At 38.8% G+C, this 16,174-nt stretch overlaps 1 protein-coding gene across 1 annotated transcript in view; it reads left to right on the forward strand.

Annotated features, from left to right (window-relative positions):
- Positions 1-16,174, forward strand: part of ST6GAL2 (ST6 beta-galactoside alpha-2,6-sialyltransferase 2) — a 175,555-nt gene that overhangs the window by 40,697 nt on the left and 118,684 nt on the right. The window lies entirely within an intron of this gene.

Genomic DNA, 16,174 nt, shown 5'->3' on the forward strand with positions numbered 1-16,174 from the left:
AGGTCTTAAAGTGTAAATGTTTACTTTGAGTCCATAATTTACTTTCTTCTATCAATACTTTATTTGAAGCCCATAAGAAATAGTTATCTCAAGCAACAAAAAAGCTTTATCTCTATGCAAAGCAGAAAAGAATGGTGATCTGGTTTGGGTGACAGAAGACTAAAATACAAACAAGGAGTTTCACTCGTAAAGTGATACCACCTTTGCTGATAATAAATGATCTTCATTTCAGAAAAACTGTCCAAAAACTGACCACTGTTTTTTTTCTTTAGAAGAAATAATTCTTGGAGGTATTAGAAACTTCTGTCACTAATACAGAAACTTTCTATAGAGATATTTAAGTTACATTTAGAAAGAAACCAAAAAACAGAGCTCCCAAAATGAAAGGGGTAATGTGGCACAGATTTTCACAGAAACAAACCAAGCAACCTATTTTTATTGTTTCAAAAAATTTAACAGAAAAATATGAAGTCCAAACCTACCAAAGCTTGCTCTCTGGAATTAAAACAAAAACAAAAAACAAAACCAAACCAAACCAACCAACCAAACAAACCCAACCACCCATCAAAACCCAAACAAAAAAAAGCTAAAAAACACAAAGAAACCCCAAACCCATAAATTCTCTTTGGATTGAATCTCTTGGATTCAATTAAAATACAAATAATTATGGGGAATTTGTGTCATTCTGGATCGATTCTGAGCAACATGATTTAGGAACTGGTTTTGTGCAGGCACAAGGAGGTGCTCACCAGCATATAACATTCTGCTCACAGAAGATGCATATAGACTCGGTATTTTGGTTTACTCCTGACACCTAGAATAATAGCTCACATCTTCTGCCAGAGATGAATGACTGCAAATGACTGTTTAAGACACTCAACTTCATCATTGATTTCACAGGATTTTTTTTTTTGCCACTCAGTCTCCTCTGCCAAACTCAAACTGCTCTCCAATTTCTACCCTTTTCATTTTGTTTTGCAACAGAAATACATCATCCAGTGTATGCTTCTGAGTTTATAAAATACGCAGTAGGCAGTCAGGTTTTCAGCACTAGCATAGCTCTGGGGAATTTTGAAGCACTAAAATTTCTGCAGTAGTACAACATGCTGTGGTTTTGGAAGTGTTGCCTTTTTATTTGTTTCCTTTGTAATCAAAATATTAGTCAAAATCAGCAACACACTAATGCAGGTTATTATCAGAATGATTAAATAGAGAAATCTAGGAGAGGAATAGTGAGACGTGACCTTCTGATAATAAGAAGTGCATTCTGCTTGTCATTTGGCATTTGTCCATAACCATTATGTCTTGGACTTCAACAGTGGTTATATTTTCCAAAACTTTCCCCTTCAGCCCAGCAGCAGCTTCTTCTGTCTTTTTCATCACCTGAGAGTCGGTGAAAGTTGGAACATATTTTAGGATATGTGCTTTTGCTGTCCCAGGTGATGGATTGGTGTGTGTTATGTCTCTCAGCACACAAGTAGTGTCAGCAGTCTAAGGAACAGAGACCTCCTGTCCTCCATTTTATGTCTCTGTTTCTTCTGTAGCATGGACAGGTTGGTGTGAACCTGACACATGACCCTTGTGAAGGTGGGATAGCTTTTACCTTAGTAAGTGGCCAGTAACCTTTTTGTGAAGAATTTCTACTTGTCTCTATGGAAGAATTTGGCTTTCTTGTCTAATTTGTTTCTTCTGTTTCTGCCTCTAAGTTGATGGTCCTGTAAAGTACAGGAGTTTTGCTATATTATCTTCTAACTTTTTACATGGTTTTCCTGATTGTGGAACCAACACAGGAACTAGAGGTCTTGTAGACTCCTTGCAAATCACTTCTCCATGCCCCTTTACTTATTGCAAGCTCAGCCATTGCTTCACAGGCACACAAGTAAGTCTAAAACTAATTCAGAGTGCTAAGGGTCACCTCTGTTTTAAGGCAGGTCATTGGAAGAATCCCCTGTGAGCAGATAATGTTTATGAAAAAAGAGCCAGCCATATATGAAAAGGGGAACTGTGACAATCGTAGATGTGCAAGCTCTTTTCCCAAGTCCTCATGGCAGTATTTGACCTGGCTATGTTTCTCTTCAGCAACTTCTTCTTTATTTTATTTATTTTGGTTTCATAGTTCATAAGTTCATCCATTCTATCTTGCGCCTCAGAGAATCCTATTTCATCTCCCTGTTTTGGTGTGCTGCAAAAAATCTCAATGTGAATGAGAATCAGGAAGCTCTCACTCAAAAAGTGCAGGCAGAGAGGAGTTGGGTTTAGAAAAACTAATATAAATACTCTTAGAAATTATTATTACTAACTGTTTTAATAATCTGCCTATTATTGACTACTAAATAGAATGAAAATAGTAAAAGTTCACAGGACTGTTGACAGACCAGGACAGTGAGGTTGAGAGAATATACATAGTTCTGAAAAACTTGCAAAGCATGAAATGTTGAATCCTTTCCTGATGTTGTGAAAACTTCACTGACTGCACCAAGGCCAGGCATTTGTCCTAAATAGCAGCATATTGCTTTGAAATTATGGGGCACTGGACCATCCCTTGTAAATCTCTATAAATTCTGGACACAGAGTTCTTACAGATACCACTTGTAATGAATAGGTTGTGCATTGATTTTCACTCAAGGTATAATCCTCAAAAAAAGGTCTTTGGTAGTATTATATTCTTGTTATAGTTTTAAATTAGTGCCAGTTTTTACATTGGTGTGTATAGCCAGTTTAACAGAATGTTTACAGGTTGCATTTCTTCTGGAGGAAGAAATTCAGGTTGTTGGAACTGAGTTTGCTCTGACAGGAGGATTTCTTCTGGCTGCTGCATGCTGAAGATTTGAAATTTGGCACCCAAAGCCTGTAATTTTCTTCATGAATATTAATTCTGTATTAACAGTCCTCAGTCTGTGCTATTTACAGAGGACAGTTTTCATTTATTTTACTCCTTAAGTCTTTTTCCCCTCTAGCTGGGAAAAAAGTACTAGTTGGATTACTAGTTTGAAAGATTTTCTTTTCCTTTTTTTTTACAAGAAGAGGATAAAGGGTCATATATGTTTCCTGAGAACTCTCTGGTCTTACTTAAGTTTTCAATCTACAGGTTCTAGAAAAGGTCTTTAATGGAACGATAGTTTAATAGCAAATTCCAGATGGTGTCTGTACACATGAAGAATATACTTACATGTCTTTATTTCAGCTATTATCCCAAACAGCACAAGGGATAGCAAATCTCTGCACTAATGGGTAACTCTCAAAGCCTTTCACAGCAGGATTATCTTGGCAGAGGAAAGGTCATGGTTATGGGCTTTGACAAAGAGTTCCTGAGAGTCTCTTTTTTCTTCCAAAAGCCTGGATTTTTCTTTCATCTTGTATCACTGTTCAAATACACTGAAGATCATTACTGTTCTAAAGAAAATCATGAATAGGAGATGTGTCCAAATGGAATAGTTATCACTAATTCAAGTTCATGACATAGCAAGTTCTGCAAACCAGAGAAGCTCATAAACTCGTTGTGCACAGCTAGCCAGGAACTGAAATTGCTGTTTCTTTGGAAATGCTGACAATTCAAGGAGGAAAATGTAATTCATAAGAACAAGAAACTAAAAAATGTGGCTTCTGCTCTAAAATCAAAATAGTCTGAAAGCATACCTGTGGAATTAAAGCATTTTAATTTTGTAGAGTTCAGAAGTTTTTATTTTACTTAAATACTTCTACATATTCTGTTCCAGTTCCTTATTTGATAAAAACTTCAAATGTAAACAAAAGCATGAACAGATGAATGGTATTAAAATGAAAATCTAAACACATAATATGCAACACACACAAAATAAATACTCAGTATAAACACATAAATACATATTTATATACACTTTTCCAGTCATTGTGCTTTCTAAAACATTGTCTTCAAACTGCCACCAATGCCACTGTACTTTTAATATTACCATAGAATCATAGAATCAAAGAATGGTTTGGGTTGGAAATGACCTTAAAGATCATCTAGTTCCAACTCCCTTGCCATGGCCAGGGACATCTCCCACCAGCCAAAGTTGTTCATAGCCTTATCCAAACCGGGACTTGGGAGTTCACAATTTCCCAGGGCAACTTTTCCAAGTGCCTCACCACCCTCACAGTAAAGAATTTCTTCATTATATCTAATTTAAATCTACCTCCTTTTAGTTTAAAATTGTTACCATCAGAAAAACATCCCTACTCATTTCTCTTGCAGGTCCCCTTTACGTACTGGAAACTGCTATAAGGTGTTCCTGGAGCCTTCCTTCCTCTTGGCAAAACAACCTCATTTCATTTAGCCTGTCTTAGTAGGAGAGGTGCTCCATCCCTCTAATCATCTTCGTGGCCTTCCTCTGGTCCTGCTCTGACAGGTCCATGTCTTTCCTGTGAGGAACCTACAGCTGGACACAGTACTCCAGGTGGGGCTTCACCAAGAGCAGCATAGAGACACAGAATCAAAGACTCACCGAACCATAGAATGGGTCAGATTGGAAGGGACCACAGTGAGTCATCTGGTCCAACCTCCCTGCTCAAGCAGGGTCATCCCGAAGCACAATGAACAGAATAGCGTCCAGGTGGTTCTTGAATACCTCCACTGAGGGGGACCCCCCCCAGCCTCTCTGGGCAACCTGCTCCAGAGCTCAGTCCCCTACACACTAAAGAAGTTCTTCCCTATATCCAGGTGGGACTTCCTGTAATTCAGTTTCTGCCTGTTGCCTCTTGTCCTGTTGCTTGCCACCACTGAGAAGAGCCTGACTGCATCATCTTGGCATCTTACCTTCAAGTACTTGATGAGGTCCCCTCTCAGTTGTCTCTTCTCAAGGTGGAACAGGTCCAGCTCCCTGAGACTTTCCTCATAAGAGAGATGCTCCAATCCCCTCATCATCTTTGTCACCACTGCTGAACCCACTCCAGGAGCTACATGTCTCTCTTGTCCTGAGGAGCCCAGAACTGGACACAGCACTCCAGATGTGTCCTCACAGGGCTGAGTAGAAGGGCAGGATTGTCTCCCTCAACCTTCTGGCAATGGTCTTCCTAATGGACTCCAGGATACCACCAGCCTTCTTGGCCAAAAGGGTACACTGCAGGAATATGGACAGCTTGCTGTCCGCCAGGATCCCCAGGTCCTTCTCCACATATCTTCTTTCCAACAGGTCAGCCCCCAACCCATTATTCCTCCTCAGGTGCAGGACTCTGCATTTGCCTTTGCTGAATTTCAGACAGTTTTTCTCTGCCCATCTCTCCAACCTCTTGAGGTCCTTCTGAAGGACTGCAGGACCCTTTGGCATACTGGCCACTCCTCCCCACTCTGTGTCATCAAAGCAACTCTCTCAGCCTTCTGGCAGTGCTTCTTTTGATGCAGCCCATGATGTGGTTGGCTTTTGGGGCTGCAAGAGCACATTGTTGGGTCATATTCAGTTTTTCATCTACCGGTACCCCCAAATCCTTCTCTACAGGGCCATACCACTGGGTATGAATAAATGGGTTGAAAACTGTGATAAAAAGATCTTGGACTCTGAGACTAGGTCATTTAGCACAGTGCGGGGGCACTACTCTTTTCCTCCATAACTGAAAAACTGTATGCAAACAAACAGCCTTTGGTTTCAAACTACACTTTCTGACCCACACCAAAACTGTTCCTACAGCTTTACGAATAGCACAGACAGACAAGGGACAGTACTTTGTCCTAAGCTTCAATTTTTTTTAGTTTGCTTATACAGATGTAGTTATAGACGTTCTTCCAGGAAAGAAAGGTCCAAATCTGCTTCCTGAGGTTTTCATTTTAGAAAGAACAAAGAGGTCTTTCAGCAGAAAAACTGGAGAATAAATAGCTTAAATCCATGAAGAAGAGATGTATGGAAGGCCAGTGAAGCCTTAAGGCCTGATCTGAGCTCGTCCACATGATTCGGGAAAAATATTAACGAAATTCTTGAGATTGATTTTACAATAAACAAGTGTGAGATAGCCACAAACAGCACTCAACCAGGGATCCAGAATTAGAGTCCCAGCCAAAACACCAGAAAGAAAAAAAATAGCTTTCAGACTACCTGCATGTTCATCAGTCTTCCAGACTTTAAGTCAATTTCTGTAAAATTTACTCCTTCAGCAATGTTTAATCATAGAGCAGTATTCTTCTTTTCGGAGTATAAGGGTATGTGTTAAAGCTACCTGATCAGGTTTTTAGCTCCACTGTAATAATATATACAGCAATTTTGTAACATACCCATTATCACATATATACAGCACTCAACTGATGATTATATATGCCTCCCACTGCTGCTGTCAATCAGTTATGACAAGTGTCCTTGCTTTCGTGTTCAGGTTTACAGTGTAACAACCTTACTGAAAATCCTCCTGTTAAGTTGACAACCATAGGGGAGAACCTACCAGCTGCATCCCTTCTGATGGAAACCCTTATAACAGTGCTACATGCGATGACATCATCGAAACCTGTGCAATTTTTCGAAGCAGTAGCCTTTTTTATTTTTTAAATCAGAGCAGAATTGATGCAAGCATGGGCACTACTGAAGTGCCAGATGTGTGTAGAAGTGCTAGCAGTCTAGATTTACTTTAAAAAAATCATATAGGAGCTCAAGTAACCTGAATGTGCTTTCAGGATTGGTTTATACAGTAGGGCTCATAAAGTATTCTGTGGCAGATCAGATTCACGCTTACTACAATTTGTATGGAGATCAGTCCATGATTAATGATAATTAAGTGCAAAACTTCTGTTAACACAGCATTATGACTGAAAGAGTATGTGAAGAAATATCACTCTTCGTTTCTACATCATCTTTTCTTTCACTTGCATTCACAGCTGGATTTCCTTCTTCCTTGCACCAGCATGTCTCTGGGTTGGGTCTGGTGATGAGGCTGTCCAAAACAGATATACAGCAGTGATAGAGTTTTATCACATTTTTTTTCCACAGGTAGTCAGTGGCTGACACCAAAGTATTTGTCCATATGTAGAAACTGATGTGGAAAGTCAGGCTTGCCCATCTGGCCAACAGGGCAGAAAAGAGTATGGGATTGTGAAAGAATATGAAAATATTGCTGGTATGTATTTTTATGATGAAAAAGATTTTCTTACGTCACACATAAAACAAACGTGGATCAAGTAGCTAGTGTAAGTAAAAGAATAGAAGGAAGAGAAAAAGTAGGAATTAAACAGCAATACAGAAGAGTAAGAAATGGGTCTGTGATAATATTTCAGTGATATTTTGTATCATCTTAAATAAATGTTATTGTGCAATGCTAAATTCAAATTCTTTTCATCTCCTTTCCTCATTTAAGTAATATAAGATCCAAAGTTGAGAGCATAGTTACTTTTAGTTCTACATACAGCCTAATGTACTTTAGCCACTTAACAAGATGATCTTTCCTTTCTCTCATGACTGTATAGATTGGTCAGTGCCTAAAGTTACAGGTGGGAGAAACCTGGCCAATGTGTCTAAATACAGAGCCAGATGTATCACTCTGAGGCTGCAGAACATATGCTGTGCAGTATTTTGCTTTTTCATTTTGAAGCAGAGGGCATTCAGTACTTTAGGGAAGGAACTACTTTGTTAAAACAGTAGTGGGTCGCATATATTCTAAATTCATCCACACCAATGTTGTTCTTGCTTGGCTTAAGGATTCCTCTTAAGGGAATCCCCTTATGTGTTTAGTAAGGTGTAACTATACTTCTGATATTTCTGATATGTTTCTTTGATATTTACTGTTCTTTCAAAAATAGTTTTTAAATACAGGTGAATGCAGTGGTTTGATTTCTGTATCAACCATTACTGCATTGTGACCCTGCTGAAACAGAAAGCTGCTCCAGTGGAGTCAGAAAACTGAAGGTGACCTGCTGGAATAGCATTGCTTCCCAGGGTTTGGAGAGGATCCAGGCTCGTGGTGCATGCATCAAATCACACAATTACCTGCACAGAACTAATGCACCAGACACAGGGGATTTCTAGCTCAGAGTGGGACTAAAGACAGTTGGAAATGTGGAGAAATGGTGAATGTAGCTGAGAGAGAAAGAGACCTTCCCAGCAGTCTACTAGACTATCAGAGATATGTTGAGAACTCTACAGAAGAAACATACCTGCCACAAGTTCAGCTTACAACCTACAGGTTAGGCAGGAGGATTGATGGGTAGAAGAGAGTATTAGTTTGCCAGACCATTAGGCTTGATCTTGAACATAAAATTGTTCAAAGAGTTTATCTGAATATTCTTCTGGTTTAGCCTGAACCTATCTCCTTGGGGGTGGGGGTTAGGTGGGGTGAGGGGAAGAAAAAAATCTGTTTGGATTTTAAAATTTCAGATCTTTGTTAACAATTACTTAAATGTCTCAAAGACTAATTGTCACCATAATTTGAAATGTGCACCCTGCTTGAGTTCTGAGTTTGCTGAACTTCAGCTTCCAGCCTTTGGGTGCTGTTACTCCACCTTCTTTTAGATTGCAATTAAGCTTTCTTTAAGCTTCTCTTTGAGAAGTGAAATAGATTTTGCTCCTGTCATGTTTCACTCTACAGGACAATTTCCAACCATTTAGTCATGCTGGCTTTCTTCTCTAGCAACTATTTTTTCTGCCTTTAAACTGTAAGTATTGCAGCCACCCGCAATGTACTACAAGCCATTTCCCTGCTATAGTTCAAAACAGCAGTAAAAAAAGCCTCTCTGCTTTCACTCCACATCCCTCAGTTTACACAGTCTTCAGGCTAAATCACCTTTGCTTCCTGCATTTTTCTGAGATCTCACGTTCACCTGATAGCCAAACAAATCTTTTCTTGAGTCTGTATTCCCAGAAGAGAAGCCTGTATCCACTCTTTGAAAGATATTTAATTTAATGTTTTGTCTTATATGTACCAGTTTCACTTCTGCTGTGATTAGAGAGATACTGTCAAGACAGTCAAGACTCCCACAGAAGTCAAGGGTGGAGCACTTTAATCACATAATGATTTCAACTTTTCAGGTATACATGCTAAAGAGGAGCATTAGTCTAAAAACTTTTGGGGAAGCGACTGCAACTTCTGCATCTCCTTCCTCATCTGTCTCCTCCCTCATCTCCCTGATTCTCTTTAAAGTCACCAGACTCAGAGCTCTGGTCTGTTCCATTAGTGCTGAGACTGGTTAAGTTGTATTCCCTAGGCTATACTTAGCAAAGAACTATCAAACTTCCTCAGAAAAAAAAATCCAAAGTTTGACTACCATTTTGGAAAAAACTCTATGGACCATCTCATGAGGTGTCATCACAGTCTGTCATATTTATGAACGGAAAGCTGATTACACTTTGAATGTTAACCATTTTCTCCCCCGTTTTGTATATTTCCTTTTTTTGAAAGCAAAAAAATCTCTATGTATGTCATATAATGATTTTTTATTAAATGCCATTATCTGGCAGATAAACTTCTTTTGTATCTCTTGTACAACCAAGTGGTGCATTATCAGCTGCTGGTTGAGCAACACAGTCATAGGTCACAATCACTACTTCAGCTGTCCAGAGATTTGTAAATCCTCTCTCTCTGGAAGAAGATTTTGGGTCTATTATATTCCTTTTCAGAGTATGGAAGACAGAAAAAATTTGAAGGGATATATTTAAGTCACACTGAGAAACAATGGCAAGAACATTTAAAATGTGCTATTTTCGCATCTACCCAATACTTTTTTTTCTCCTACTTCAGAAAAGCACAGATACGAAGATCCAATTATTGAGAGATGCCCTCTCAATTGCCAAATTAAGGTGCAAAAGAGATCATATGCCAAAGTCAATAGTATGGATTTTATTTAACAATGAATTTTAGGTGGGGAGATAGAAAGAAATGGAAAAGAGAGAGGGGAGAGAGAGAGAGGTCAAACAGAAGTAGTCACCACCAGGGGATCCACTGAATCCCACTGGTCCTTCTTCACCTTCGGCTTCTTGATAGTGGGGGTACCAAGGTAAATCAAAACTTTTCACCATTTATATATTTTAGCAATCAAAGAAATTATTGCTTATTGGCTACATTGTTCTCTTCAGCTGTTGGTTAAATGGTTCCCTTGCCTCTGGTGCTAATTAGTCCACATGCTCAGTCTTTCTCTTTTTTTGATTTGCTAGGTTTCTTGGGTCAGTGGTCCATGAGTCAGTGGTCATGATCTCCCTCTGTCAGAATTACCTTTTGCCCAGTCAGAGCTACACAATTGCTGAATTGGCTTTCCCTGTGGCCCATAAATTCTGCATTCTTTGTGTCCATTATCAGAGATACATTCTTTTCCCCCAGATTTGTTAACCTCCCCCTAGGTCTGAGATAACACTCGGACAACAATACCACCTTTATTTGATCTCAAGTTTCTCCTGTGATGGTTTAACTTACAGTCCAAGTTTCAAGTATCCATAGAGGCATATTTGAGGGCAGGGCTTCCGTGGTCATTGGTGGTCACAGATGCCATCTGTCCCAAACATGGGGTGATCATTGTTTGACCAGTTAGATGTTTGCAGCAGTTGCTTCTTTATGTGGTTTACCACAGTGGCAACTTTCGTCTGTATGCATTACCCACGATATGCTAACCAGACCTTACCTCCACCAGGCCTGGAGCTTGTCCCATCCTGTCACTCCCTTCTGTGCTTATCTCAAACAGCAAAGTCCTTTTGTGGCCTTAACAGCATTTGAGACAGGCAACTGTGCTCTTTAACTCCTTACAACATGTTCCTTACTGAAGCAAAACCAGGGCCATATCTCTGTAAGAGAGCACCAAAATTACATTAACCTGATTTAGCCCATCTGGAGATTTAATCCATAATGACATGTTTGAGTATTTCCGTTTCACTGAGAGTTGGGCATGTGGACATCCATTACAGTGTATAGATGCGTACAGATGTGTGTGTGTGTGTGGATGCTAGCATCCAGAAAGTAAGCGGGGTAAATATGTTACAATCATATGTGGATAGCTGAACTGGTTAAGCAGAATTCATCCAAACTTATGTTCCCAAATTTCCTCTGAGCAAAACCCACAAGTACTAGAAGTGTCAGCACAAAGGTAATTTAGATAAGAGAAAGTTATAAGCTACTGCAAATTAGAGCATTGAAGAAGAGTACCACTACTATGAGAGAAGTTCAATTTCACCTGGCTTTGGCACGGAATTTTTGAGGGAGAACTGACTTCAAAGATTAAGAAAAAAAAAGGAAGGGAATAAAGAATAAATACAAAGAAAGAATGTCAATAATTTAGATTTTAATAATTTTAAAAGTAGAATCTGAAAAGGAAACATCTGGGAAGAATGTTTACTAGAAGCCACATTTGCAAGGATGGCCTTTACTGCTGGATCACATTAAATCAATTAGTGTTATAGTTAACTAGATGTTTGTAAATCCAGAGGCAACTGTGGTTCATGGGTAAATGGAGTGCACTCTATGAATAAGAGGTTTTCATCTTTATTTTATAAATTTGAAATACAGCAGATCCATCACATCTATCATGAGATTTGTTTTTGTCTTAATATATCAGTTTCTGAATTTTTTTAAAAATCCACACTGAATATTAATGCTATGTTTAATTATAATCCAGGGATCCTAAGCAGTACTGATGTTCTTTCACAAAAAATTGCTTCTCTTATTTATGTTTTGTCACTCTTGCTGTTGCCAAATTACAGCTTTTGTTATTTTTATTTTGACAAAGGATGTGTGCTATTAACCCATGATAAGAATGCAGCAGACAAGGGGAGAAATATATTGTTGTTTTAGCATTGTAAAACTGAGGCATTGTAAAACTGGTGGTAGAGCACACTACATGCATATTCTTCTTTTCTTAAATTTGTATGGCATTTGATCCAAAGTTTATAGAAATCTGTGCAAACTTTTCCACTGACTTTTCCACTAAATTTTGATTCATGGTCACATTGGTGGTAAAGGTCTAGCCCCAGATCTTCCAGCACTCATGAAGAATGTGATTTGTAGCATACATAAAGAGCAGCCACAATTTAGGACTTCCTACCCTGTCATCTGACCTGCCACAGCTAATGATAGCAAAAGACATGGCAAAACAGAGCACTGAATGGTGAACACTGGACACACGGCTCTTCTCTGTGGTCTCTGTTTTCATGGTTTGTTCTTCGTATGTGTCTTATTTATTCACTATCAGTAGATCAGCTTTGATATAACACATCCCCTTAAAATACCAAAAAAATCACCTCTGACTCAGGCTCCAGACATTCTCTCAACTCAATGATCTACACCATCTATCCATACCTCCAAGGTGAACTATCAGTTACAGGTAGTAGTATTCAGCTGCACATCACTGATCTTCATCAGCAAAATGCATTATTCACAGCCAAGTGTCTTTTGTGTTTATTGGGAATACACACCCTATCACTCTGTCCTGAAGCTTCTCCTTTTCCCCTTGCCTTTCCATTTTCCCATTACCTTTCTGTTTTAACCTTTTGATTAATTGCAGAACAGTCCAGGCACAGCGGCAAACAGAATGAAATCTGGGGGTACTGGGGCAGAAAGAGTGGATAGCAACAGTTATACTCTGCTCACAGAGTCTGGCTATTATCAGTGTCTGTGTCAGTGAGATTTTATGAATAACAAGTTTGAGAAAGCATACATGGGAACTAGGTTTATTGAGGTTCTGTACACACTTGAGTTAAGCGAAAATGAAATATCTGAGCCCATGAGGACAGTTATGATTAGAAGAGGTAGGAAGATGTAATATGAAATTACAAATGCCAGGTACATATATGCCATAATAGATAAACATTCTGATTTCCCACTGGTTTTGAAAGCTACCTTTTGCAGGTCATTTACCATTGTCTTAACATTCTTCAGATTTGCCGTAGTCATTTTTTGCTTTAAGATTTCCCTGACTATTTTTAGGCATGTTGATATCTCAGTTTAAAGCTTTAGTCAGTCTCTAATGCTAAGCAGAATATAATATTTATTACAAAAAGCCCACTGAAAAGAGCTTTTATAAAGTATTGGAATTAGTAGATTCTTTTGATTAATATTAAATTACACGAGTAATTAATGAGGGCTTTTCTATAAACCAAAACCATGAAATGCCAAATTCACAGCATCTGCCCAAGGCTCCACAAATTATATTGGCTTTTCCATCTGCCGTACCTGTTCTGTTTCCAGGTCCACATTGGATTCCTTAGCGTGGGCCTCTTCATAAATCCCTTTTGAGAGTGGTCCCAGAAAAAAAAGATGGAAAAAATCACCAGAAAGAGCCTGGAGAAAAATATTTGATATCTTGGCTTTCCATCTTCCTTCTTCATCCTGCTGAGGACTCCTAACAAGGTTGAAAGGACATGGTGAGTATTGCTGCAGTATCCATAAGTCGCCCTTTGTGTGACTAGGGGATGGTAAGGTAAATATAAAGGAGAAAGAAGACTGTAACTACCATACCCCAGTTGAAATGCATTCATTTAGGCCATTTTCTTGATGTTTCACCTGTTCAACCAATAAATTATATGGGGAAGAATTGCCTTCCCAAAGGTCGACATGGGGCATAAGGCTCCCTCTTGTTTGCACATCATGTTGCTTTCAGACTCATGGTGTCTATTTGCAACTGCTCTTTGCAGTTGGCCTTCTGTATGAGGCAAATGGAAATGCAGAAAGTAGGACTTCAGAAGTTATGTACACCAGCTCCAATTTGGAATAGCTCCTGTGGCATCATTGAAAGATTTCATCTTTCAAGCAGCAGAGGCCAGATTTCCCTTGATGCCTCACCACCTTTCCTTACCAGTGCATAAATGCACTAGAAATACTTCTCTGTGTCTAATGTATGTCTGTATGGGAGGAATATTAAGGGGAAAGATGAATGTATTTGCAAACAACTGTAAAAAACAAAATAACTCTTCTTGCAGCCTTGATTTTACTATTTTACTTTTTATAAGGCAGTGTTCAGTGCACTGTTTAGGCTTATTTGTTAAAATTAGTCAATTCCTGTCTAAGACAAGTCCGTTTTCCTGTGCTCAAACTTGTTAGCATTTAGCAGAGAAGGGAAAAATGCCAGCTAGACACTAATAGCCTTCATTAGCAATTAATTGTAAGTGATAGTTATGAATCTAAATCATCATCAGAAACTGATGAATTCATCCATGTCATGAATGAAAATGATTAATGAATATGGTCTGTATGTAACTAAACAAAGTAAAGTAACTCAACTTATCAAGCAAAAGAATGAATACTATGAAATCCTGAGTCTGACTGTGCTCCCACCACTGAAGTTAATCAAGAGGCTCCTGACTCCCTTCAGGAAGATGAAGTATGGTAGTATCTTCTGTCACTGAAGAGATATAATTTTTTTATAGCTTTGACCCAGTCTTTTGTGACAGATAAAAAACAAAAAAAGGGGTGTTTATTCAGAGAATGCCGACAAAGAGCTGAGTTGAGACTATCAAAAATGTCTAAGAGGTTTAGGAGCTGGATTTTAGACACTTGACTACATACCATTAAAGTAGCATTACAGAGACAGAGCGAAACATTCACCTAATCATTAAGTGCCAATCTTAGTGTACTAACTAAGGAATACCAGTAAAAGAATAATGCCCATTAGTTTGAAAAGCAAGCACTTGTTGTTTACACAGGTCTTTCTATAGTTGTAATAATTTCAGCTTATTGTTTCTAACTGATAGATTTTTAAAGCGATAGCACAGTTGGTTACTAATGTTTGGATACCATGGCACATCTCAAGAGATAGAATCAGGAAGAACAGATTTTCTCCTTCCTAAAATTCTAGCAATTAGCAAAATACATATAATCTCATTCCTGTTTTGCTATTGATCTGACAGGGTTGTGAGGGAAGTCACTTGGCCTAGGGTATTAAGATTCTCTCTCTACTTCTGAGGGATTGAAAATGTCTTTGCTTTCATCTTTCTTTCATTTGTCATTTTATGCTGTACACATGCAGTTTGTAGGCATGTAAAGATCAGTGGCAAATCCCAGTTGTGACTTAGCATCACATGACTGGTCTGTTGTTGTCAAGATATCATATGAAAAATCACAGCCTTCTAGGGAATAAATTTATAGGTATCCTCAGTGCTGTCTAACTGCTGTGTTTTGACTGGATCAATCCTAGATATCATCCTAAAGTTCATGGAGCTGAAAGATAAAGCAATGGAAGAAGTAGCACTGGTGGCATTTTTAAGTGTATGTTTTGCCTGCAGCTGATCTCATTGTTGCAAAAGTGCTACCAGAACTCTGCTGAACCTTGCCCCAGGACCAACAAGAGCAAATCATCATAACTCCATTGATCAATAGTGACATGCACTGGCCCCTGAATAGAGCCTAAACAGCCCAGATTGTCAATTGAAAACAGACAAGAAGCATAGCACTAACTACGGGTTGAAACAGGTAGGAATGGGCAGGTGTTAATGCAGTTTCATATTTATGAAACTTAATCCTTTTGCTATCAATAAACAGTTTTTTTCAGACATAACCGCTTTTGATCGATCTTACATTTTCAATTCCATCTGAACTTCAGAAGCAGACTCACTCTGAGTTGGTAGAATTCCAGTTCAGCTTTGTTCCCACTTCTCCTTGGTACCCCAACCTTGAAAGCTTTTTCTTCTGTGAAGGCAAGAGGAGCCTTCCAGGAATGCAGATTTCAGACTAGATCCTTTACACATTCTCTCCTTTTGTTATTGGGGTACTCTTCCTATTCTTGATTTTCATGGGAAACGAAAATCTCTACCATTGTTACTTCTACCATATTGATGTCCATGTGGCATTGTTGCATGACATTACAGCGTAGTGTCTTGGCCCCGAGATGTCCCTTTACCAAGGTCAGTCAAAGATTAAGGGAAGCCAAAATAAGACAATGAGGATAGGATTTTGTTTTAAGTAAAAACCCACTGCTACAAAGAGGATACAAATGTGGAATGGTGGAAGCTTTGTAGACAAACTCAGAAAGTTTATACAGTTGACAAGCATGACATGAAGGAAAACATGGAGGCGATAATACGCCCTCTGCTTTAACTATACAAACACCACGTACTTGGACTACAAATAGTGTGAAACTCTTCTGTTTCTGGTAAAACAGTAAATAATAAACCTTCAGTGTTTCAGTCCATCCCACCTCCAGAACTGATCCTCTGGATGATCTCTCGTTATGCATCACAGTCAAACATCTCTCTACTTCTCCAGTTGACCTCTTCAACATTTTGCCTTTATTTTCTGGCATGTTGGTGCTTGTATGAAGGGAGACGCTGCT

The sequence above is a fragment of the Corapipo altera genome, unplaced genomic scaffold (assembly GCF_003945725.1).
Source record: "Corapipo altera isolate COAL_440 unplaced genomic scaffold, ASM394572v1 0, whole genome shotgun sequence".
NCBI lineage: Eukaryota > Metazoa > Chordata > Aves > Passeriformes > Pipridae > Corapipo > Corapipo altera.